The sequence below is a fragment of the Manis javanica genome, chromosome 5 (genome assembly GCF_040802235.1).
Source record: "Manis javanica isolate MJ-LG chromosome 5, MJ_LKY, whole genome shotgun sequence".
In the NCBI taxonomy this organism is placed as follows: Eukaryota; Metazoa; Chordata; class Mammalia; order Pholidota; family Manidae; genus Manis; species Manis javanica.
Window position 1 is genome coordinate 25,647,929 of NC_133160.1, and position 26,605 is coordinate 25,674,533.

Sequence of the window (26,605 nt, forward strand, 5' to 3'; positions counted from 1 at the left end):
TAAGAGGCTCTAGAATGGTGGTAAAGCTGAGAGTACAAAGCATCAGTTTGAGTCTTATTTTTATATCACTCCAAATCATTTGGGGAAAACCCTATGTAATAATAAACATTAGACCCTTGATCACTTGACATACTTGATTTCACTAAATTTTTTTAAAAAACCAGTTATTTCCTCGATTTATTTAATACAAGGAAAAGCTTAACGGAAACTAGTTGAAGACAGTAATATATATTGGCTGAACTAATGTGAAATTTGACAAGAGATATTTGATGAATTTTAGAAATATGCTTTCTACCAAATTGGTAAACTAAGTTTTCTGACCATTCCACTCTTTATTTCCATTCTCTGTGATTATTGCAACAATTTGTTGATTCCCTTTACTCTGCATTTAATTAAATATGTATTGACTCTCTAGATGTCATAACCTTAGGAGGACACATCATCTATGCAGTTTTCAGGTCAAGACTGTGTAACCTCAATCTAATTACAAGAAACACTGGACAAACAGAAAACAAGGAAGCTTCTATTAAAAAGGGAGGGGAAGGGTGGAAAGATAATGTGCTGTTCAAAAATGTCAATATGATACAAGACAGAGAAAGGCTAAAGAGACATGACAACTAAATACAATGCACCACCTTAGAGTGTACTCTGTACCCAAGGTGGAGCGCAATGCTATAAAAAAAACAATACCATCAGATTCAAATGACAAAACTGCAATTTAGATGGTAGATTAGGTGTATGTAAGAGTACACTTAAATACAATAAAGTAAATGGGCTAAGATATTACAATAGGGAAATCTGGGTGAAGGGGATACAGATGTTTTTGTACTATTTTTTTGGTTCAAACTTTTTAATTGTGTTAAAATATACATACGATTTCCCAATTTAACAATGTTTAAGCATAAAATTCAGTGGCATTAATACTTTCAGAGTCTTTTGCAATCACTACACCTTCCACCCCCAAAATTTGTACTATCCTATACTGAAATCCATACCCATTAAACTCCAGCTTCTTCCTTCCCCCAAGTTCTTATAGCCATCAATTTTTTGTCTGAGTTTGATTCTAGTTATCATAAGGAATCATAGAATATTTACTCTTTTACCTTTAGCTTATTTCCATTACATGTCTTTTAAGGTTCACACATATTTTAACATGTCAGTATTTCCCTCCTTTTTCTAAGGCTGAATAGTATTTCCATTGTTATGTATATAACACATTTGGTTTTATCCACTCATTCATCAATAGACACTTGAATTGCTTCCACATTTAGGCTATTGTGAATAATGATGCTTCAAACACTGGTGTACAGGTATCTTTTGTTGGAGTTCCTCTTTCGATTCTTTCGGGTATATACCCAGAAGTGGAATTTGCTGGATCATACAGTAATTGTTTAATTTTTTGAGGAACTACCATATGCTTTTCCACAAGGGCTACATGATTATATAGTCCCAATTTATATTTCCATTTTGTGTTCCCATTATATAGCAATGTGTAGGGTTCCAATTTCTCCATATCCTTGCCAGATTTTTTTTTAATAGCCATCCTCATGGGTGTAAAGTATATCTCATTGTGGTTTTGATTTGCATTTCCCTAATGATTAGTGATACTGAGCATTTTTTCCTGTGTTTACTGGTCATTTATACATCTTTGGAGAGATGACTATTCAAGCCTTTTGCCTCTTTTTTTTTTGGTTGGGGTTTTTTGGGTTGTTGAGCTGTAGTTCTTTATATATATTCTAGATATTAATCCCTTATCAGAAACACAATTTCCAAGTATTTTCTCCCATTCTGGGGGTTGCCCTTTTATTCTGTTAATGGTGTCCTTTGATATACAAAACTTAAATTTTAATGAGGTCCAATTCTATTTTGTCTTTTGTTGACTAGGCTTTTGGTATTACATCTGAACTCTTTTTATTTTTGTCTCACTTATTCCAAACAAGGTTTTTAAAAACGGGTATAAGAAAACTGAGGCCCAGAAAGAGGAAAATTTAGCCACAATCATATAACTACATACCAGCACAGCAAGGACCAAATTTCTGATTCTTGTGGAAGGGATCTCTTTTGCCTTGTAATCATAAACTAGTTAGATAACAATAGCTAACACCTACAAGGCTTCACTCTGTGCCAGCCAGATATGCACATTTATGTGCTTTATGTGGATTACTTCATTTAATCTTCACAACACAAAGAAGGAGTGAGGAAGTTACCATTATCCCTGTTTTATAGATAAGGAAACTGAAATAAAGAAATTTTAAGTAACTTGCAGAAGGACACACAGATAGGAGCTGACATTCAGCATAATTCTAAATAGGAATAACTGTATTTACTTCACAGTTCTGCACTGAGGATTCAATAAGCTAATAAATGTAAAGTGTTTAGAACTGTGCCTATTTGGGAGCTCTGAGAGACCTGTTTACAGCTATCTGCATGTCTTTCCACTGTTGTGTTTGAGCTGAAGCTTAGCTTTCATACCTGAAGAAGATAAACCAGAGAGATACCTTCTCACGCCCATGGTTTCAGTGGCTTAAAGCTTTCAGAGGAAGAGCAAGAGAGACTAGGATGGGAGTTAATGATGTCCTCTAGAAGTGTAACAAACACAGTGATCTCTCTCAACCCCCTACAATACAGGAGATCAAAAGATCCATGTATCTACTTAGGAATACTCCAATCCATAAAACTGTAATTTGCCTGTTACACTCTGGGGTCCCATGTGTATACAATGTAAATGGTCAGAAAACAACAAAATCATTCAAATACTTAGAATACACACATACACACAAAACCAAGGTTAAAAAAAGAAAGCAGGTGGTTTTATTGTAACTTTTCTTCCCAAGGAAACAAGGTCATTTGTACTGTAGGGCTGTTGACTCTTTTGGTGACTATTATACCTGCAATGAAAACAGCAAAAGATACTAGGAAGACGGGTAAAGGCATGTGTGTATATGTACAGCGAAAAATGCATAGACAATAGCATTAAACCAGTAGAAACACTGTCCCCAGGAATTAATGACTTTTAATAATACTGAACTTTAAAATCTGTAACTTCTCTAAGAGAAACTATTGTACTCTACAGTCTTTTTATTCCTTTATAGGCATTTTTTTCTTCTGGTTGATGTTTTATACCTGTAAGACACCCTGTATTTGTGCATCTCAAAGCTTTACCCCTATCAGCTCAAGAAGTTTGTAAGATCAACACAAATTTCTTAACTGGGACTAGATGTAATAGGGTGATGAAAGAAGCAATGGAGTCCTGAGTTCAAGTCCTTAATTGGCTACAGGACCTCTACTGGGCTTCATCCAGCTCTGGTTCATCACTTATGAAATCAGCCTAACTAAACTTGCAGGCTGATGGTAAGATCAACTGAGATCTTCCAAAAAGCGCCTCAGAAATTCCAAACACATATAAATTATTACTAAATGATTACTATGCCACAGCTCCTTAGTGAACACTAATAAGCAGAGCCCTGTCTTTAAAAGGCCGTGTTCTTCATTCTTAGTTTTCTTTGAAAAATACAAAAATTATAGGAGTGGTGGTAACTCCCAACCTCTGAGGGCCAACTCATGCATGGACGTGACATTACAAAATGAGACCAGAAACACCTGACTCACATGGAAACACTCCCCAACTCCCATTTACTAGGCCATGTGTCTATCATACTATTATCTAGTCTTCCTCTACTCTCTTAAGGCCTTGGCATTCTCTGTGAACAGCAGAGCAAGACTATTCACTAATGAAACTCTTGAGGTTCTCAAGTACTGTGTGGCTGACCCTTGCAGCTTTGTGTCTCATCAACTGGGACCTAATTTAAGAAGTGGTGGATGTGATTCTCCACTGGGAGGACAACTAGCTGTTTTGCAGTACCCCCACAGAGATGCTTCACTTTGCTATCATGCATACCAAATAATCTGTTTATAGGAAGAGTCACCACATGAATTTCAAATAGTTAGCCTTCACTAATTACATGGGTAGAAGAAAACAGAGGATGTTTCTTGATCTGTAACTCAGCAACTTCAGAGAAATAAAATGGTGCAAAGAGGGATGGGGGAGAATGATGGGATGAGGATGAAGAGGGGATGTGCAAAGACAGCAAAGAGAAGTTATCAAAGATAAACATTTTACTCAGTAACAGTTACTTCATTTGCAACCTCCATAAATGTGTATGTATACTTGCATGCAGCCTTACACTAAGGAAATACAGGGACAGTTATTCTCAGTTATTTATTTGGTTCTCAGTTATTTTATTTGTTTCTCAGTTATTTATTTAAAATGGAAATTTTTCTCAGTTATTTATTTGGTTCTTTTATACATTCCTTCCTCTGTCCATCCATTAAAATATACAATTTAAAAGCATTGTGCTACTAGGCCTTGGGAATATAATAATGAGCAAGGCAGAACAAGGGTGTGATGAATATGCCTCTAAGATTTTATCTGCAGACTAAAGATAATGGAAATTCCCTGCAGTTTTAAGCAGAAAAGTGACCCATGTGTACATTTTGAAAAAGTTTACTGTGGCTGGGTGTTGACAGATTTAGGAAGACAGAAAGGCTGTTAACAGTCTGTGTGAGAGAGATGATGAAAGCCTAACCTATGATAATTGAAACTGAGATAAGTAGACTAATTTGAGGAAAAAAATTTACAGTGTAAAATCAATAGCTCTGGGTGGAGTGGATAATACGTTAAGGAGTGGGAGGTAATTTTTAGATTTCTGGCTAAATAGGTGGTTGATGCCATTCATGGAGACAGGCAACATTCTGGAAGAGAGCTCTCCTAAGTCAGATTTTTGACTTACAGTTATAATGGTTTTGAGAAATTCAAAAAGGATACTGAATAGGCAATTAGGTATTACAGGTTTGGAGCTAAAAGTTTCTTAGCTTTAAATATGTAACCCTCCCACCAATTCTGTGAAGCAAGCATTTCTTTCCCTAACCTACAGATATGAAAACAACCTAAGTAATTTCAGTAGCTTGACTAAGAATATCCAGTACAGATGGAGTTGGGATTCAAAGCCAAGTTGGCTGGCCTCCAAGGTTCAAGTTTTTTCATTCCTAAAGAACTTACTACTTTCTGCCTCATATACAGTAGTCTTTGAACATTAATTTATTTCCCTATTAGACACTTACCTCCCCACAGTAAGATCCATGTCTGATTCACATTTTTACTTTAGAGCACCAGTTCAAAGCTTTGCATTTCGTATGATGTTCAGTAAATATATTTGATCAAATCAATGCTGGTTTTTGTTTTCTTCATACGAAATGAAAATGAAATTGCCTCCAAAAGGTAGGGTGCCTCTAAACATTTCTGGCTATCTGGCACACAGCTAGGAAAACTAGAAGACTAATTCAAGAGTTATTGAGTACTGTTCCTGTTGTTTTCTCTCTCCCTAATACCACAAATAACAGGGCCTATTAAATAACAGGGCCACAGTTAAGACTTTCTTTTTCACCCCACAACAATTAAAATTAATACTGGAGAAACTTTTAACAATTTTTACAACAGCTTATTTGGAAGTTGGGAATGGTGCCTGGGTCCTGGATATCCTGAATGTCAATTTTCCTATGCACTGTCTATAACCCAAGTATATCTTAAAATCTGGCTTATACAAAAAGTATTACCTTTCCTAATAATTTCCATTTTAAATGACCTTACTTATTAACCCTTACTGTTCCCATATATTTCCATAAAAGGAGGTGTAACTTCAGCAGCTAACAATTTCAGACCACCATTTTTGTCTAAGAAGACCTCAAGACTGGCTCTGAAGACATGGCTAAGCTTTGTGGGTTCAGTGCTTAGCCTAATAAATGCCAATAAATCAACTATGAAAAATTATTGTCAAAAAATGTTCCCTACTAAAGTCAGACCACACCTACAACCAAAGCCAATTTACATGGCTCTGCTTGGCTTATTTTAAATAAAATGCGAAGTAATGAAAGCTTCACAAAACTACTAAGCTATGCACTGCCAAAATTACATATGAAATATCAAACTAGTTAATTTCAATAAAAACTCCTTGATCTTCTAGAACAGTTTCTCCCTCTAATCTCTTCTACTCCATTTCTACCTGGCCACTAAAAAGAAAGAGGCTTCATAAATGGTCTAGTACCAGAAAACTGTATGTCTGATTAGTCATTTGTGCTAATGTGTTTTGTAGATGAATTTCCTAGTATTAGGCCTGGAAAATATTATTCTAGAACTTAAAAAAGTTAAGTCCATTTCACTCTCTAATAGTTTTATTAGTTATTTTAATCCTAATATTTCTTAAGGTCTCCATCTTAAAAAAATCCCCTAACCATCCCTAGGATCCACCATAATGAATGAACAAGATCTCATAATCAGCCAGACAACCAGACAGGACAAAGACTTTCACAGTAAAGAATGAGGAATGTGCTTTTATACTGTTCTAACTACATGATTTAGGACTACCTGTTTAGAGGAAAAGCAGATAGATATATGATGAATACAATACCCTTTAGGCATCCCTGCAGAGAATGAAACCACTTTCCTAGAAATCAGGCAGCATAATCTGGGAAGAGAAACGGGAGTTGAGGAACAAACTCAGGGAGGTTATATGCTTGTGCGTTGCTGCAGAAGCCAAGACAAATATTTAGTCACAGAACCTTACCTGGGGCACTGCTTAGAAGACCAAATGAAGACAAAAAAGCATAAAGTTAGTACTATCAGAATTATTTGTTTCGTATGTCCAGTTACCCTTAATTTCCAATTTTCTCCTTTCAAACCAAGAGCAGAATGTTCATTTAGTAAATAAGCACTTACTGAACACTTACTATGTACCAGGAAATGTGTTTCCATTGCCACGAAGGTATTTTTTCTCTAGGCCTTCAGAATGAAGAGAAAGTATTACTGCCTTCTGACAAAGAAAACAGACCACTACAATCTTAGTTATCAATGCTTGAAAGAATTAAGTCAGGGTGCCCAGGAGGCATTGAAGGACATTTAAGTCACCACCAACCCATTATCACTGAGTCAACAAGTATTTACAGTACCTCAATGTTTGGGAAACAGGAATTACACAGATGAAAAACACTAAAACAAGAAATTATACAATAAATTAAACATTAGGCAAGTTGAGAATTTTGAAGACCTATAATTTGGACCCTAAAATTGCCAAAGGCTGGCACACCTTGTTATTTCATATAAGAACCATATCAGATAAGTAACCCTTCTATATCTGATTTGGAGAATACTAGCAGTGCACTCTACTCAACTGCTATTGTGTGCTTAAAAAAAAAATTATTCACAACCCTTCCAATTCAGATCTCACTTTCTTCCTTTCTCCACTCATCATACACATCAGTTCTACCACAGAGATCACAGAGCAAAATGCCTGAAAGAACAAGTAGCTAGGAGATGTAGATGATCCCTGAGATGATCAGAACCTCCCAGTTTTCACGTAAGAAACCAAGATTTTCGCAAGTAATTTTCCTGTTTTCAGTAATGGTGGGCTAGGTTACTTGAGTCAACCCTCCCACTGAGAACAACTGAAGCGAATGGATTAAACACCCCTCATTCTTAAATAAAACAGATCAAACAATTATAGCCAAAGGTGAAGAGAAAACGAGAACCCAGAGAAGCAAGCAAGCAAGCCCAAAGAGTCATTGTTGATCTCTGAAAATTAGAATTTTGTTCTGATAGAAACAAAAGCCCAGGGCCCTCACAAGGTGAGGAGTCCAACAGGAGACACCCTCCATAACAGCCTGAGACTTCAGAGGGTTACACCTTAGGGTAAGAGTGAATGGGGAGTGGAAGACACAGGGAACAATTAGAGCCCTGTGGAGGGAGTATCAGATCTGAAGACTGTCTTACGGTGGTGGTGGTCTCTGGACCAGAATCTCAAGATACCTGACATAAGCAAGCTCGCTGTAGAAAAAAGTACCTTGCTGTGGGCCTCAAATGATTCCTACAAATAATTTTTCAAAAAGAAGATGCAGCTTGTAATCAAAGATAACTAGGTATTGAAGGAAAAGACTCCAAGAGTAAAAACTGGCAGAAAAAGAAACAGATAACAGAAAAGACCCACAGACACTTCTGATCTTGTTAGAATCAAACTATGAAACAACACATTGACTATGCTTATAGTAACAAATAAATAAGCTTCATATTATCTGCAGGGAACAGGATACTTTAAAAGGTAACAGATTTCAAAAAGTCAACGAACAAAATAGAACTTTCAGAAATCAAAACTGAAATGGATCAACTTAACAGTAGACTCAACAAAGCTGAAAACTAAGGATCCAGACATTAGGCTAGGAATTTACAACGTAGCAGAAAAGCCAAAACTGTGGAAAAATAAAGGAGTAATACCATGCAACTGTTAAATATATTTTTAATTGATACTAGAAGGAAATGGGACATGGTAAAGACAACAGCTGAAGAGAAAATAGCTGAAAATTTCCTAGAAGCAATTAGACACAAACACATTCCAGAAGCCAACAAATTCCAAATAAGTTAAATAGAAAGAAATCCACAACATACAATAAAACAGAAAAACCAAAGACAAAGAGATATGAAAAGCAAGCAGAGAAGACAGATTACACTCAAGGAACATTAAAACAGCTGACTTTTCAAAAGCAATAATGAAGCTAAGGAAGTTTAATACCTGTAGCAGTACTGAACAAAAAAACTCACCAAATTATAATTCCACATCTAGTAAATACCTCTAAAGAAAGATAAAAAACAATAATCCCATTTGGAAGGTCTAAGTTAAAAGAGAAAATAAAGAATAAAAAAGAAAAATTTAATGGAAAAGTTCAAACAAACACTGACTATTGATTAATATTTGACTTTGATAAGTTATGGCTCAAATTATAATATCTATGATATCTACTTATAGAACAAAAACACATGTATCTTCAAACTAGAAAAAGGGGGAAAGAGGGATAACAAAAAGAATAAAAAAGAATGGTCAGAAAAGAAAAACCCCCAGAACATGAGAGAAAAATTAAACTGAAATATGACTAATTATATTAAATATAAATGAAATAAACTAAGTAAAAGATAAAGACTTTCAGACTGAATTAAAAAACAAACTTAAATGAACTAAAACAACTGAAACAGTCTTGAAAAAAAATAAAGCTGGAGGAATCACACTAATTTTAAGTTATGTATTACAAAGCTACAGTAACAGTGTGGTATTGGCAGATAAAACACAGATCAGAATGGAAAGTATAAAAATAGACTGACACAAATATGGCCAATTGATTTTTTTTAACAAAGATACATAGGCACTTCAGAAAAAAGGGTTATCTTTTCTGTAAGTGGTTTTGGAACACTGGACAAAATCATTACCTTCAAACTAAACTTCACACTTTCAATAGGTGAATGAACAAATGACAGTACAATCCACTGATTTAGAAAACAAACCACTGATTTGTACAACATGAATCAATCTTTAAATATATTTTGTTAAGTGAAGTAGTCAGATCCAAAGAGATACATATTGTCTATTTCCATTTATATGACATCTTGGGAAAAGTAAAAGCATAAAGACAGAAAACAGATGAGTGACTGCTCCATGGTACTGAAATTACTGTCCTGTGTAATAGCGTAGAGGTGGATATATTACTCTAAGTATTGTCAAAACCTGTAGAACTGTACACACAAAAAGTGGACATTACTGGATACAACTTCCTAGCTCTGTCCACTAAGACCATCTATAAGCAGTGTTAACAAGCAGCAATGAGAATAAGTAGTGCCCTAATCTTGGTATCTCCATCACTTCCTCCAATTAAATGAATGAGAGCTCTTTGGAGAAATGGCTGATTCTAGGATTGGGGCAGGAACAATGCAAGATAGGCTGGCAAATCTCGTAGATGAAGGGATATGGCAGCCAACTTGAGTTTCAATCACCCAACCTTGAACAGTTTAAACAATAAAACAGTGACAATACTAAACTGTAACCCCAAAGAATGAAATACCCAGGAGTTTGTACTATGTAAATTAGATAAATTAAAAAAATCTTTTTATGAAAGAATTCCACCTTATACATGTAGAAAGAAATAGAAAATCACCATTAGATGGACAGGACAATAACTGCTGCAGGCAAGATCCAAGGACAGATTCTAAATTTGGTGAAAGTAAAACTTTTAGAAAATAAACTTTTAAAAGATACTTGCACAGCCCCTAAGTATCTCCTCCAGGACATTTGTTAACTACTATGGTGATTTTAACATACGTCCACAAATTATTTGGTATGCTTCCCTGTAGGAGGTGGAAGTTAAAAATGTTCCTCTTCTTGAAGGTGAGCTGGACTTAGGAAAGCCCTTCTAATGAGTAAGTATGGAAAGACAGTGAAGATATCTAGCAGACACTACTTAAATATCACTAAAGGTAAGTTGCATCAACATCATATACCCTCGATGATGTGATGAGAAGGGTATGTCACCTCTGTCGTATTCTCAAAAATCCATAACCACAATTTAATCATGAGACAATAGCAGTTAAACCTAAATTGTAGGACATTCTACACATCTCACCAGTCTTCTCCAAAAGTACATCAAAGTCTGGAAAATCAAGGAAAGTCTGAGAACTGGCACAGACTGGAAGAGACTATGGAGACATGACAACTAAATATTATCCTGAATTGGATCCTAGAACAGAAAAAGGATATAACTGGTAAAATCCAAATACAGTCCATAGCTTAGTTAATAGTACTGTATCAATATTAATTTTAGTTTTAAATGAAGTGTCAGAGTTATGTGAAATGTTAACATTAGGGGAAATTACTCTTCTGTAAATCTAAGTTATTTCAAAATTAAAAGTTAAATAATGACAATACTAGGCACTAGAGAGAATGGGGAACAACTGAACACTCTCATACATTGCTGGTGGGAATGCAAAATGGTATAGTTATTCTAGAAATGTTTGGCATTTTCTTATAAGGTTAAAATGACATTTTTCACATGACCCAGTAATCCCACTCATCAACATTTATCCTAGAGAAATAGAAACTTATGATCATTAAAGGCTGTGCATATACATTTATAGCAGCTCTATTCATAATCACCGAAGAATGTTAACTAAATGGATAAACAAACTGTAGCCCGTCGACATAATGGAATACTATTCAGCAATAAAAAGAACCAACCATTGGATACACACAATTTCAATGAACCTCAAAAGTAATACACCAAATGAAAGAAACCAGTTTCAAAATATTATGTATTGTTTGGTTCCATTTATATTACATTCTTGCAAAGCTAAAACTATAGTAACTGAAAATAGTGACTGCCAGTGAACAGGGGTGGGAAACTGATTGGGACTACCAAGAGTAACATAAGGGAAGTGATATCATTGTTCTGTGTCCTGGCTGTGATGGGGGTTACTCGAATCTGTATGTGTGTTAAAATTAACAGAGCTGTCCATACAAAAAGGAATCAATTTTACTGTATGGTAACTTAAAAAAGTAGTTTTAAAAAAGGGAGAAAATAGGATAAAATGAACCATATACCAATAAATTTGAAATTCCTAGTGGAAGATGACTTACCAAAACTGACACAAGAAGAAATAAAAACCCAGAGTAATCCCATAACCAGTTCAATCTTAACTGGGTATCAGTTTACAACCTCTGTTCTGCCTGTGACGGGAAATCCTTTAAGAATCAGCAGGTTTTAAATCCACAGTGAAGTCTTTCGACCTTTCCAAAATGAGCCAAGTACTTCCTTATGGAGCCAAACAACCCCTGTTTACTCATTATATCATCACACATATTTTGTTTACACATTCTCTCTCTTCAATACATTATGAATTCAAGAACCTGGGCACGATTTATTGCCTTGTATTTATCACAGTGCCTAGCATGGTAATGTGCTCCACAAATGTTTCATGAACTGAGTATTAAGACAGTAATATACAGTATTTCTGCAAAAATTAAACTTGCTTGCATAACGATCTCCTGTTCGAAACTGAGAAGAGCAGTTTGGCTGTATGATGAATATTAGATCTGTAGTTGATTTTAAAGATACTCTTTGATCTTAAATGTAAATGTTATCACACTCATCACTAATGCCAGTGGCAAAATGGTCATAATATCACTTCCCAATGAAATGTGAAACCAGTCAGTATGTTGAAGCCATAAGCTTTTATGAAGCTGTAAGATTTATATGATTTACCCATGTGATGAGCACAGTGTCCCAAAAATCTTCAATAGAGATACAAACAGTTCAAAACTATTACTGAAAGACATGAATCTTGGATTTATAAAGCATCAAGAGGCTGCAGAAAGAACAAGAACAAAGGAATCACTAAGACCAAATATGACCTTGGATCTGTCATTTAACCTACTCAATTACAATGAAGAAACTGCAAAATGTAACACCCTCTTCCACTCCTCCTCCTACTGTCGTGGAGGTAGGTGACACAGGAGACAACTATACTCCTTGCGGATCAATATGCAATAACTAACAGGGTGGGCTGTCCCAGCCTTCCCAACAGTAGAAAATAGGCTGGAACCTAGGGCAGCAAACATGGGCTGGCTTCCACTTCTTTAGATGTGATTCCTATGTTAGGTCAGTCACTTCTTTGGATCTATACTTACCATTTTTAAACTTAAGTCCAAGACCTAGGTAATATCTTTCCCATTTTACAGAAGGCAAATCTTGGGTAATCTGTACAACATCACAGAGGGGTGGCAATTTTAAAATACTCTGTCTAAATTCACAGCCTATTCATTCTGCTCTATTATTTATGTCCTGTTTGGCTCACACAGTATTTTTCTTCTTCTATTTTTACAATTAAATTAAACCCCACAAAATATGGAATTCACCAATGTGAAGTGTACAATTCAGCGATTTTAGTATATTCATAATGTGCAACCATACCACTGACTCCATATTTCCATCACATCAAAAAGAAACCCAATACTCCATAGCAGTCACTCCTAATACCCCAACCCCCAACAACCACTAATCTGCTTTCTGTCTCCAAAGACTTGCTTACCCTGAACATTTCACATAAATGGGATCATAGAGTATTTGATCTTGTGTGTCTGGTTTCTTTCATTCAGCACGTTTTCAAGGTTCTTCAATGTTGTAACTTTTATGAAGTAGTTCATTCCTTTTATGGCTAAATCCACATGTTATACTGTGATTTTGTTCATCCATTCATCAGTTGATGGACATTTGGGTTGTTTCCACTTTTTAGCCATTACGAATATTGTTGCTATGAACATTCTTATACCAGTTTTTCAGTGTTTTTAAAAAGTAAATCAACTATAAAGCAGAATTATGTGTTTAACATTTTTCATACTAAATATTTTAAGGTGTGATTTAGTTGCCAAAACCCACTGCAAAAATATAAACCTTGGTTTCTCAAAGGAAAAAGACAGGTAGGTAGGTCTGTGTCTAGAACAAGGATTCTGCATTCCTGCACTGACAACAACACTTAGATCTGCAGAGCTGTGTGATTATTCCATGAGCTCTAAAACCCACTTACTAGAGACGCCACAGGTAAACCTGGACAATTCTATTCGTTTTACTGGCCCTACTCCTGTGGGTATTTGAGTTAGAATCCCTGCTCTCTATATTAATACATATAAGCATTTTAAAATAAATCCATAATTAAAACCACATTCTTGAAAAGGTAACTGCAAAAAAATATGGGCAAAGAAAATGTTCAGCATTACACATACAATGGCAGACACAATTAAGTTCTCAGTTTAAGAACATTTGCTCCTTTTAGTTTCCTTTATTAGTCCAACTAGAACTTTAAAAAAATGACTTTAAGTAGTTCACAATATGCCTTTTGCCAATTAAGAAATATAGAACTGACCATGGATTTACAAAAAAATTCTAATGGTCAAGACCCCTCCACTGTACTCCAACATCAATCTTTGCTTACCTCTTCCATCTAGCACTGTCACTTTACTGTTTACACATCCACCTCTCTAGCTAAACAAAGATTCAAGGGCAGAGAACAGTGCCTTTGTATCCTCAGAAGTCTACCACAGAAGGTGACATCAGAAGATGGCTAAGAAATACCTGTTCAAAAACTAAATAATACAATGACAAATGATAAATCAGGCAAATGTTATAGTATTAAAAATGACAAAACAGGAAAGCTATTATTTGGACCATACAACTATAACACTGAAAATGGAGTTCATTAGTGAGATCAGAGGTCTATGAACTCCCTGGAAGTATATGCAAAATAGCATCTGCAGGTACATTTTTTTTTGAAGAAGGTTTGAACCTTTGTTTTTTTACAGGCTCAGAGGAATCTGTAAACTCCAGCAGGCTTAAGAATCACTGAGGTAGACAAAAGGAAACACACATTTTAAGCACTATAAAATATCCATTTTACATAAATATTAAGTAATTAAAGCTCTCAAACTAAGTAGATCCCATTCTTTGCTAAAGGAAGACAGTATATCCTAGGCTTCAATTTATGTTACAGCATGAGACCCAAGCTTGATGAATGATTAACAAAATGTCGGCTTTAGACAATGGTTTTTACATAAGGGACCTTAATTTTGGTTTCACATTACTGCTAAAAACAAATAAACACACTATTTGTTAATTTCTTTAAACAAGTATCCAAACTTAAATTGTTTAGAGTCTTACATTTAAGTATATCCCTTGAGTTTTATGTGGAGAGTTACTTGAGGGTTAGAGAGACTTTAAAATGGTCTTTTCTAAACTTAAAGGCAAGATTATTTTAAAATTAGTGGCCTCTTGAATCTTAAAACTGTTAGGATACCCAATTCCTGAATCTTCTAAATGAGGGTTTAAAAAGCTTTTAAGGAAGTCAAAACAGAAAGAGCAACAATATTTGTAAGGCACACTGGGAAAAGTGATCACGACATTTGGACTTAAGAATATTGGCTTGGATGCCATATACCTTACACAAATGGCCAGAGGACTGAGGGAACCAGTCTCTCAGCACACCAGTAACTCTGCTGATGAAGTATATCAGCTGAAAAATCCTGATTAAAATCGCCTACAGAGATCAAGAGCTGAGTAGTCAAAATCCATGCACTAGATTGAGAAAACTATTTCATAACTCCCCTTATTTCAAGAGCTGTGCAATCATCTTTTGCAGTTTTCAAGTACAGTCCAGCTACACCTAATGAACAACCACTTCTGGGAGCTCATCTATGTGGAGGTCACTGCACAAAAAAAGCAGAACAAATGCACACCAAACCTCCTAACCCTAGCCTGGAAGAATAAGCCAAAGAAAACAGGTTAGTGGTAAAAATGAATGTAAGAGGAAATGAAGATATCTTTTCTATGATTTATGACTTTTGGCCAGTTATTTAACCTCTGAACTAATTTCTAAAATGGGGGTATACATTGTGGAAAGCAGTATGGAGGTTCCTCAAAAAACTAAAAATAGAAATACCATTTGACCCAGGAAATCCACTCGTAGGAATTTTACCCTAAGAATGCAGGATCTTGTTTTCAAAAAGACATATGCACCCCTATGTTTATCGCAGCACTACTTACAATAGCCAAGAAATGGAAGCAACCTAAGTGTCCATCAGTAGATGAATGGATAAAGAAGATGTAGTACATAACACAATGGAATACTATTCAGCCATAAGAAAACAAATCCTACCATTTGCAACAACATGGATGGAGCTAGAGGGTATTATGCCCAGTGAAATAAGCCAGGAGGAGAAAGAGAAATACCAGATCATTTCACTCATCTCAGGAGTATAAGAACAAAGGAAAAACTGAAGGAACAAAACAGCAGCAGAATTACAGAACCCAAAAATGGACTAACAGGTACCAAAGGGAAAGGAACTGGGGAGGATGGGTAGGCAGGGAGGGATAAGGGGGGGGAGGAAGAAGGGGGGTATTAAGATTAGCATGCATGGGGGGGAGGGTGGGCTGTACAACACAGAGAGGACAAGTAGTAATTCTACAACATTTTGCTAAGCTGATGGACAGTAACCGTAATGTGGTTTTTAGGGGGGACCTGATATAGGGGAGAGCATAGTAAACATAGTATTCTTCATGTAAGTGTAGATTAAAGATTAAAAAAAAAAGAAAGAAAAGGGGGATTACTCCTTGATAGGATAAAACTATTGGTAAATCAAAGATCAACGTATGCTTTAAACATCCTTAATGTTGATCACTTAAAGGGTGTTAGATGATCAGCTATGGAGGTACTCTTTTCTGATAATATTCCTTTCTCTTAATAAAAAAAAAAAAAGCAGTTCCTGTGTGCTGACCTCCAATGAGTTCTACACAGTGGTATAGAGGGCATGTCAAAGTGTGGGCAAAGGGTCTGTTTGTTTCTATGATTAAGGCCTAGCTTGGCTACCCAGAAAATGAACTAAGATACGATATGAGGAGGAGCTTCCGGCATCAGCACTCTCTGGAGGACTTGTGCTGGGGGATGATCATCAAAAAGCCTCCACAAGGATCTGGACGATGCTGCGGTTGTGGCTGCATCCAACCGACCGTTTCCTGGACTTGCCATTGGAATGAGGAGGGAGATGTCTAGGCTGGCATGTGCATACAGTGAGACAACGAATTTGACCGGATCTGTACTGTTGGAACTCAACCCGGAGTTGGGAGGGGTGCAAGTTGTAGCACTCCAAAATCTTATGACTATAGACTATCTACAGTTAAAAGAACATATGGGATGTGAACAGATCCCAGAAATGGGTTGCTTTAATTTGTCTGATTTCTCTCAGACTGTTCAAGTACAGTGGGACAATATCCATCATATCATAGACAAATTTTCACAAATGCCTAGGGTGCCTAAATGGTTTTCTTGGCTTCACTGGAGATGGATGGTAATTATAGATTTGTTTTGTTTATGTCACTGTATTCCTATTATGTTAATATGTGACCGCAAGTTAGTTAGTAGTTTAAAACCTATACATGCTTAAGGTACTCTACAAGAAGATAGGTCAAAGAAATAATCAATCCTCCCAAGTTTTCTTCCATATGCTACCTCTATAGCTTTTCTTCTTCCTTCCTAATTACAACCCTTAAATAGAATTCGTGCCTCATATCGAATTTACCGAGTATCATAATTCCTCCAGGTGGTAAAGATACCTCGAGACAAGTGCTGGGCATAGAAGCCACAGGGCATAAATCTGCAAAGAAGTAAAAAAAGCTAACCTTTTCAAACAATATGGCTTCTCTCTCACCTACCAACTTTACATTTCCCTGTATGGCCCCGGAAGATGACTGGTTAGCCAGAGACGGGTAAGATTCCTCAAGGGAGGAACAACCTAAGACAGGCACAGTCGCAGGGGTCCATCAGGTGAGAAATTGGGGATCAACAGAGGTGAGGCTCAGAACCTCACCTCCCCTGTTTTGAGAGAAATCTTCTGCATCTGTGGATGTTTTGCTGCCCTTGTCTAGCTTGGATTAATACTTAGTCCATAGGCACACACCTGATCATCTACATTTGCCCTCTTACAGCACTAAACTATGTTTTCTACCTTTATCTTGCATCTACCTACCACTTCAGCATTTTATTAAAAATAAAAATAATAATAATAATAAAGGGAGAAATGTGGGATCCACATATAAATCAAGTATAAAAATCAAATGAATATTCATATTTGACCTGATTGTTTATAGTTCATAATGCGTGATCAAAACCGAAAGTTTCTGTGATGAATGCCCTTGTACTGTTCACCATGTAAGAATTTATTCACTATGTAAGAATTCGTTCACCATGTAAGAACGTGTTCGTTATGCTTCAGAAGATTGGAGACTGACGAAAATTAGGCTTGAGATGGATTAATGATTGTGCATTGAGCATTGACCCCCCTATACAGAATTTTATTGTTGTTAACAACCATTTGATCAATAAATATGAGAGATGCCCTCTCAAAAAAAAAAAAATGATTCTCCTTTTCTACCTCAACTTGAGGCCATGGCCAACAACAATATTCTCTCTCACCCACCAAGCAAAAACCATATAAGTAATGGTGTTTTGTTTTTTAGATTGGGGGAGAATATATAGGCCAAAAGATTAACAATCAGTTCCTTAACAGTTCCCCTAACCCACTTCAACCTTCAAATTCCAAGACTCCAAGTACATAGTGAATAAAGCAAGAAAACTACCTGGTCAAAGCCAACAGTGTAAGTTCTCCCCGGTTGTTAAGGATATGAATTTGGAATATCCTTATAACTGTTAAAAGGTTATCTTGTATCAGTAATACCTGAGAACTCATGAAGTTACTGCTTACATAAACCTGCAGGATATTTCAGACATGACAATCCTAACATACCACATGGATCTTCTGTTTCTATTCCCATCTATAAAATTTTTTAACATTCTTGTTTTAAAAGGAAATACCTTCAAGCATATCCATGAAACAAACCAGCAAATGAAGAATAACAAAAGACATTAGAAGGATATGGGACCCCTGTGCGAATTTCATTTGTCCACTTTTAAGCCAGAAAAGGAATGGAATCCTCAATGTTACATAAATAACATAGCAACAGTGTGAGTCTTCCAATAAAGGGAAATATTATTCAGAAAACCCCAGCAGTTTGATTTAACACAGTTGTATCTCAAACACCTGACCTCGTCTGAAGTCCAGTACTGTCTCTAATAATACTGAATATAATAAATGCTAGGCAAGTAAGTCCTCATCTGTGTATCATTCTACTAGAAAACACAAGTAAAATAAAGCCACAATCTGAAATTTTATTTCAATGGCCACAACCCTCCTGGAACCAAGAGATAGAAAACTTCATTTGAGACCTAGAGTAATCTGAAGTATAATCCAGCACTTATGTTTGTGTTATCTACTGCTTATCCTTTGAATGCTTCTTATAAATGAAGCATAGTAGGAGATGTATACTCCCATTTTAGAAGTAAGTTCAGAGGTTAAATGACTGGCCAAAAGTCACAGGATTGCTAAGTGGTAAAAGCCAGATGTGAACCCGTATCTGTTTAGTATTCAAAGATTTAAAAGATGTAAGAACAACTCCAAGGCAGATGGCTATTTGTATTTATTGTATATAGAGTCATAAATACACAGAATACTTTAACTACTTTAAAGTAATGATAAAGACAGGTTCCTGCTGTTAAAAAGGTTGTATGATTTAAGAATACAGAGCATTAAAGAAAGCAAATTAGTGATTATCTGAGAGAGCAGGACAAAAGAGAAGATGAAGGAAAAAGTCTCCCTCCAGACATACAATACACAAGTAATTCTCAAGCTATGATCACAGAGCCTTTGGGAGTTAAGACCTCTGATCCAGATTCACAACCCATAAATGAGGAAACCTTTAACTTTCCCCAGCTCTGAGATAGGAAGATTCACTCTATCTGGAAGCAAAAGAACCTTAGGTTCACCAGGACTAGATAACCTCTCTGGCAATGTACAAAGTACCCGAGTAATGAGGCAATCTATAATGGGTGTGACTTATATACTGACCCACTCCTAGCAGGGCACACCAGAAACAGGAAGTACAGGTCAAAAGGCCTCACTGAAAAATAAAAACTCTCAGCAGAAAATGCAGCAGCACCGGCAAACGAACACCATTGTCTTCACTAATAGGGAAGGGAAAGAACTCCTTTAGTCAGGCACCTGCACTTTATAAATTATCTCCTCTAATCATCACAGTAACCCTGAGATACCATCAGCTGGTGCTTTAGCTATTAATCCTCAGAAGAACACGCGGAGGTAAGTACTACTAGTCTCCATTTTACAGATGAAAAAACAGTGTTAATTGCCCAAGGTAGTTGTTATCCCAATTGTAGAGATGACAAAGTCCAGGCTTGAGAGAGGTTAAGTAATATTCCCCAAACTTGGTCAGCTCACACCAAAGCTTGGGGTCTTTCCAACTATTCTTCGGTCTTCCCTTCCTCACAACAATCCCAGCTAAAGGATTCTACTAAGAATGAGAAATTCTCAATTCTCCCTCCCCCAATTTCTGTAGCTGTTTCAGAAACTGTACCTAACATATAAACCCAATAAGAGTTTTCAAAAGGAAACACCTCAGAAAGCTACTAAGTTATGTTGTGATATATGCATTATTACAGATTGCCACTCAATTTTAAGCTTGAAGGCAGAGACAACCTAGAGACCCTTAGCACAACACCTACTTGAAATGTAGTAGGCACTCAAGGTCTGTTGAATGAGTAACATCTTTTGAATGGTTATAAATTCAATAACCCCAAATAGCTATTTTGTACTTTCTAATATGACATGATTCAATTTTTTAGGAAAATAATTTACCCATTCATGTTTAACAGGGTTGCTTTCGTAAAATTTACAGAACACTGAGATTGCTAAATCGAGAAATGTCTATTAGTGCAGTAGTCATAACTTCAGAAAATTTTCAAGTGTTCACTTTTCAAAACAGATTAAAATGTTTCAGCTAATAAAAAAAAACTTGTCAGAAAAATCCACAAGACCAGAAAATGTAAAAAGAAAAAAGTGGCTAATATGAAGGCATTTAAGATGTGACACATAAAATTGTAAGATTATTCTAAGTGTACCCTGGTATTTAACATGAAAACCCTCACTTCAGATTAATGCAACATTTTCTATGCAAGAACACACTATCATCACTAGTGTAAAAAAAGCTTGCCCACCACGGCAACTGTTGCTAAGTAGGTTTCTTATGTTGATGGCTGAAAGAATTTGTGGAAACCAGTGAAATGCCACTCTTAGCTGAATTCTTTCACCTTAAACTTTTAAAAAGACTCAACCCTTGACCTCTCTATAATGTGAAGAAAAAGTGTGTCTGGTCAACAACTAGGTCTGCTGAAATATACCCAGGGGCATATCATATATTAAGAAAAACTACTATTGTCTACAACCCAGTGTAAATATATCCTTTGTTACAATGACAGCAGTTCCTTTCCCTCAATAATCCTGGAGGAATTTCTTCATCTGAAAAGCTAGCTGGCCTAGATTTCTATTAAGAAACAACTAAATGATATACTACTTTTGAAATTATCCATCTTAGGAGTTCAAAGCAATTCAGGTGCATGAACACCCTAATACTCTTGTGAAAAACTTGGCCCAGGTCTCCCAATGAATTGTGACAGATCAAGGACCAAATCCAATTTCTCATTTTAAATCAAGTATTACAAGTATCACTATTACATTAATGTGCTAAGTCCTTACCTAATCCAATGCCAGATCGTATCAGTTCTCAGTTTCTGAACCTGTACAAACTGTACTCTATTATTTATGTAAAACCTGCCATTCAGTTGTCAAAACAATTGTAGTAAACACTGTAACAGTTAAACATCTTTTGGGCACTTACCGTGTTAGATACTGTGCGAAATGAGTTATATTCATGATCTCAATCTCACAATGACCCCATGAGAGAAAAAAAAGGCACAGGAAGATAACCTGTTGAAGGTTAAATCTAGGAAAAGGGTGCATGGGAATACAGTTCAGCAACCATGAATCTTCACTGCCTGGACCAGTTCTAAGCCTAAGATACTTAGTTGTGTTGCTTAACCTTCACGTAGCCCAATTTCCTTTACTTTAAACTCAAAAAGTCAGACCATTTCAAAGGTCCTTGAAGGTCTAATTTTAGAACATGGTCTAATTTTGTAACTAGATGAAAAAGAAATTGTCTAATTGAGAGTCCACATTTCATGAATCTAAACAATAGAATACTGTTGAAGAATAAAAACAAGCAGCCTTTCTTAAATGTTATAACCCTATTTGGCAATTATGATTCTTAGATTCAACTCTTAACCTCAAATGACAATGACAGAGGGAAAGACCTTACAACAACTTTGGCTCAGGGTGAGAGGTGTGAAAGAACAGACAAATCACTGTGTACAGGTGGTTATTAATTCATAAAAATATATCGCCCATTTCCACCTCCTCTAAAAAAATATCAAGTCAGTCTTTAAAAGGTTACCATATAAACTCACTGCTTTATTCAGCCCCCCAAAATTAATGATTATGTCACTTATACACAACATTATAGGCATGAAGAATCACCAATTACATTTACAGAAATCCTGCCAAAATGGCCCCATTTTTTACAATCTACATTTTACCAAGTTAGTCATCTAGCCCTTCAAATTACACCTAAGGACAGTGACAAGACATTTAAACATAAAGGAAGAGGCATAGGCTCCACTCAACACCATCCTGTTAAGTCCTCTAGGGCCAAATCACTTTAAAGAATAATCTTCGCTGCCTTTGTTCTCCATAAAATAATACTCCAAAGATTCTTAAATAAAATTAGCAAAACCCCTCTATTAATTTTCTATTGTTTCCATATTACCACAAACATAAAACAACACAAATTTATTATCTCAGTTTCTATAGCCCAGAAGTCAGGTGGGCTTGGCTGGGTCTTCTGCTTAGGGTTTTTGCAAGGTCAAAGATCAAGGTGTCCACAAGGCTGTGCCCCTTGCTGGAAATTCTGGGGGGAAATCTGCTTCCATGCTCATATTACTGGTTGAGTTTCGTTCCTTGCAGTTGTACAACTGAGGTCCCATTCCCTTGCTGGCTGTCAACTTGGTCTGCCCCCATCCCTTTTCTCATGCTTTCCAAGTGGCCCCCTCTGGTAATGGCAGGTTGAGTCCCTTTTATAAAAGCTTCAAATCTCTCTAACTCCAGCTGGACAATGTTCTCTGCTTCCACATGATTCAATTGGGCCCACCCAGAAAATCCAGGATAATCTTCCTATTTTAGGATCCTTAAACCATAATTACATCTGCAAAGTCCCTTTTGCTGCATTACATTAACATAATTCAGATTCCAGGGATTAGGGTACAGACATCTTTGGGAGTTAGGGGTCATTCTACCTACACAGCCCACCCCCTGGCCTCCAAAGATTTCTACTCTCCCAAATGCAATATTTATCATTCCATCCTAAGGTCTCATTCCATGACAGCATCAACTCAAAATCCAAAAATCTCATCTAAAGCTCATCACTCCAGAATTCCCAAATCTCATCCTCTAAATCAGGAGTGGATGAAGCTCTGAGTTTAATACTTTAGTTCCTGGGGCACAATTCCTAACAAAACAAGTTATCTGCTCCCAACACACAGTGGAGGGCCAGGCATAGGGCAACAGTTAACAAACATTCCAGTTCAAGTGGAGAAAATGGAAGAGAAAACAGATCTATCGGTCCAAAGCAGTTTCAAAATCTGGACAAATTCCATTCCATTTCAAAGCCAGGGAAAAATCCTCTGTGGCTTTCAGCTCCACCTCTCTGGGCTCTTAGTTCCACCCTCTGAGTCACCCCTTTTTAAATGAAAAGCAGCACATTCACATCAGAGTAGCTTTACCAGACTGCCCCTCCTGAGAACTTGGGGGTTTTGACAGACTCTAACTTCCTACTTTGTCTCTTTCAGTCCAAGCTGGCACTATTTCTGCTGCTTTAAAGTCCTCAAGGATCTAGTGAGACTAACATGAACAAACCAGACAGCACTTTTGACACTTAACCTGGAAATTTCCTCAGCTAAATATTCAAGTTAATCACTTCTAAGTTCTCTTTTCCACATAACCACAGCTTACAATTCTGAACTTGCCATTATGTAACAAAGATCTTTACTTCAGTTTTCAATGTATACCTCAGTTCCACCTGAGCTCTCACTAGCCCAGTCATTAACATCCATATTTTGCTAGCCAAATCATTAACATACATATTTTGCTAACAATCTATTCTAGGCCTTTTCGATCATGCTCCTCAAAATTTTTCTGGCCTCCACTTACTGCCACTTCCACATTTTTTAGCTAAAAGAACACCATTTCAGGTACTACCATCTGTATTACTGTTCTATTGCTGCCATAACAATGACCACAGATACAGTAGCTTTAAACAAATTCATTATCTCACAGCTTCCGAAAGTCAGAAGTTGGGTGGGTCTGTCTAGGTTTTCTACTTAGGGTCTCACGAGGTCAAACTCAGGACACATTTCTTGCTGGAAACTCTCGGGAAGAATCCACTTTCAGGCTCATTCAGGCTGTTGGCCAAATTTAGTTTCTCAAGGTTGTCTCCATTTCTTTGCTTCTGTAAGCTGGGGCTGGTCTTTGCTACCTGAGGCTGCCTGCCTCCTCCTCCTGTTTTCCACGTAGCCCCTGCTAGTAATGTCAACTGGAGCCCCTCTCATGATTTAAATCTCTGACTCTCAGGTGGATAAAGGTCTGCAAGAGCTCAAGTTATTACACTGGGCTTACCCTCAAAATCCAGGATAATCTTCCTATTTTAAGATTCTTAACCCTAATTACACCTGCAAAGTCCCTTTCACCATGTAAGGTATCTGCAGGTTCTGAAGATTAGATTATGGACATCTTTGGGGGCAAGGGGAAAGGGTGCAGGGTCATTCTGCCTCTACAAATTCAAACCCTATGTAAAGCTTTAAACTCAGTTCCTAAAAAATATATATACATATCCTCTATCTCCAAAAGAGTATGTGAAATAAAGGTGTATGTGATCAGAGATAGAAGCAACAGTAAAATCAAGGACTTACCCTGGAAGTGTGGCTAGGCAACAAAACTAAAAATACATTGTGGAAGCTGCCACTTGTTTCATCCCTAAACAGCAAGGCAATTAATCCATTATGCACAAACTAGCCCACTGCTCCCCCTTAAATGTGTGCTTCTCTTCTCTACTGTATTCCATACAAGAGGACAAAACTAGGCTCTTTAAAAAAGCAAACAATGTCGCCCCAGGGTGATCTAACTTTGTAATCAATCTAAGCAAACTTCGAAATCTTTTCATTCTTTCTACAAGTCATCTCCCTTCCCCCAACAACAAATGAAAGTCAAGTACTTCAAAATCACAGAAGGACAAACCTAACCTAGGTAATACTGCAAGTGGTGTATTGGTTGTCAGGGAGAACTAGTATTGGTTCCAGTCTTTCAGACCAAGGTCCACCAGCCCAGTAAAGCCAATGGACTCACAACAAAACAAACACACTGCCAACAACTACAAAGACAATATACTGAAGCCTTGCCTACTATCAGATTCTTGACCATAAATTTTACCTAGAATGGAGGAACCCCAAACATACCAGTTAGTCCCTTTAGTAATAGTAACAGGTAAGGAGCACTTACTACCTTCCAGGAACTGTGGTAAACAAACACATATTACCTTATTTGCTCCTCACCATAAACTTATGTCTAGGAAATATTATCACCCCCACTTTACAGATAGGAAAACTGAGGTTTACACAGGTTAGGTCACACAGTTAAGTAAAGTGGCATGATTATTGGAGAACCCAGGCAGTCTGTTTCTTTATCACTGGCTTATACTACCACTCCTTAGATGGAATAAGGTCTCCCAACTCTTAGAAAAACCATCCCTTTACAGTTTCTTTCAATTTCCTCTCCTCATGACCCCTTCTCATACAAGTTAGCGGTTGAAAGGTAACCAAGTCTTCCCAAATCAACCCGCCACCTCCTCTTCAGAACTCTTGCTTTCCCACAAAAGCAACAGCCAAGAAGCAACATCTCCTGACCCTGTCTTTGCTTTCCAAAAACAAACTACAGAAGCTCCACCCATCACCTGCCTAGGCTAGAAATGCTCCAACGCAGCAAAAAAAACAAAACAAAACAAAAAAACAAAATAAAAGTCCCACTCTCTCAAAGGTCACAAACTAACCTGTACACTCTTAAAATATCTCCTACATATCTCTTCCTTTCCACCCAGGCTCCCAAGTAACCCTTAACTCCCAGCTACATCCGTTCTGCCCCACTTCGTGTTCTCTCTTCTCCTCAGCGACCTAACCCGAGGCTACCTCCACCTGGCATTCCAGTCTGCAGGTGGGAAGCCCAGCGTCGCCCAGAGAGACCCTTAGAAGGTCCCCACTCCAGCCGCTCCGCTCCGCCGGAGTTACCCCACCCTACCCAGCAGGCACCACTCCCCTAGGCACCCTCCCCCACTATCCCCCTGCGGCCCCACCCCTCAAGCTCCCTTCTCCCTCTGGCGACCCCCGCCACCAAGTTGCCCCCTAGTCCCCGCCCCAGTCCAGCCCTCTTCCCCGCAATAAGCTGACTCCCGAGAGCCAGTTCCCATTCTCTTATCAGCCTCAGTTCCCCAAGGCCGCACTCCCCGCCCCGGGGGGGTGGTCCCGGGCCTCCCCGAAGGGCTGCAGGGGCCTCGGCTGGTGTGTGTGCAGGAGGGGGGCAGGGGAAGGCGACAGGCCGCTCGGGAGTCTGCTAGAAGCCTGAGGGGCGGCCGCGTCCCGCTGCCCCATCCTGGGCCCAACCTCACACCCCAACCACCTCGGCTGGCAGCTCCCACGATACCTGTGGTGGAATCGGCGGCGGCAGCGGCCGCTCTCCCCTCTCCTCACACAGACAATATGGCGGCGGCGGAGGAGGAGACACACGACTCGGCCGCCAGTCGCAGGGACCAGAGCGAGGCTGCAGCCACCCCTGACGGAAGCGGAAGCCCCTTCCTACCGGGAGGCGGGGCGGGGCCGTTTCCGACTCCGCCCCCAGCGGAATCTGGCTGAGTGCGGCCATACTGGAATGTCTAATTGTATCCTTAGAGGTTCAGTTCTCGACAAGGGCACAAAATGGAAGTTCTCAACGTAAAGCTCAATAAAGAGACTTGCAATAATTAAATGCATTTTATTTCGGTGCTTGTAAGAGCTGACGATAGAGAGAACGCGAACCTACCCTTAAGAGAACGATTGGTTTGACCCGAGCCAACATGGCGGTCCCTATGTTTTCCG

General features: G+C 37.8%; 1 protein-coding gene across 1 annotated transcript in view; it reads right to left on the reverse strand.

The window, feature by feature from the left end:
• CSNK2A1 (casein kinase 2 alpha 1) overlaps positions 1-26,330 on the reverse strand; it is a 50,424-nt gene extending 24,094 nt beyond the window's left edge. Inside the window, 1 exon segment of the mRNA XM_037004604.2 lies at positions 26,175-26,330. The gene's annotated coding sequence lies outside the window, so the exon portion shown is untranslated.
• Positions 26,331-26,605: the final 275 nt, after the last annotated feature.